The following is a 346-nucleotide window of genomic DNA, read 5'->3' as shown; positions in this document are numbered from 1 at the left end:
AGAAAGAGTGACAATACGAATGAAAACGATAACGATTTCTGAATACTTCCCTCGCATCGCCCATCAGCCTGCCAGCCTCATCGTAGGAGTAATTAATTTCTCCTTAGTGTTGCCTTCGTGTAATTCCTTCTGTCGCTCACATTTACACAATTAATTTGGAAAATCAGTCTTAATAATTTTACCCATAATACCTTTCGGGAAGAGAAGTCGAATCAGAATAGATGTCTTTCATTTCTGATTTTGACGATTAATCAAACATTTGAAACGGACGTAATTCTGATTTTGCATAATGAAAAAGCCTTTCTGCTGCATCTGTCATTAGGATGACTTTATAATCATTTTCAGG

The sequence above is a fragment of the Penaeus monodon genome, chromosome 20 (assembly GCF_015228065.2).
Source record: "Penaeus monodon isolate SGIC_2016 chromosome 20, NSTDA_Pmon_1, whole genome shotgun sequence".
Lineage (NCBI taxonomy): Eukaryota > Metazoa > Arthropoda > Malacostraca > Decapoda > Penaeidae > Penaeus > Penaeus monodon.
Note: the sequence above shows the minus strand (reverse complement) of the source record.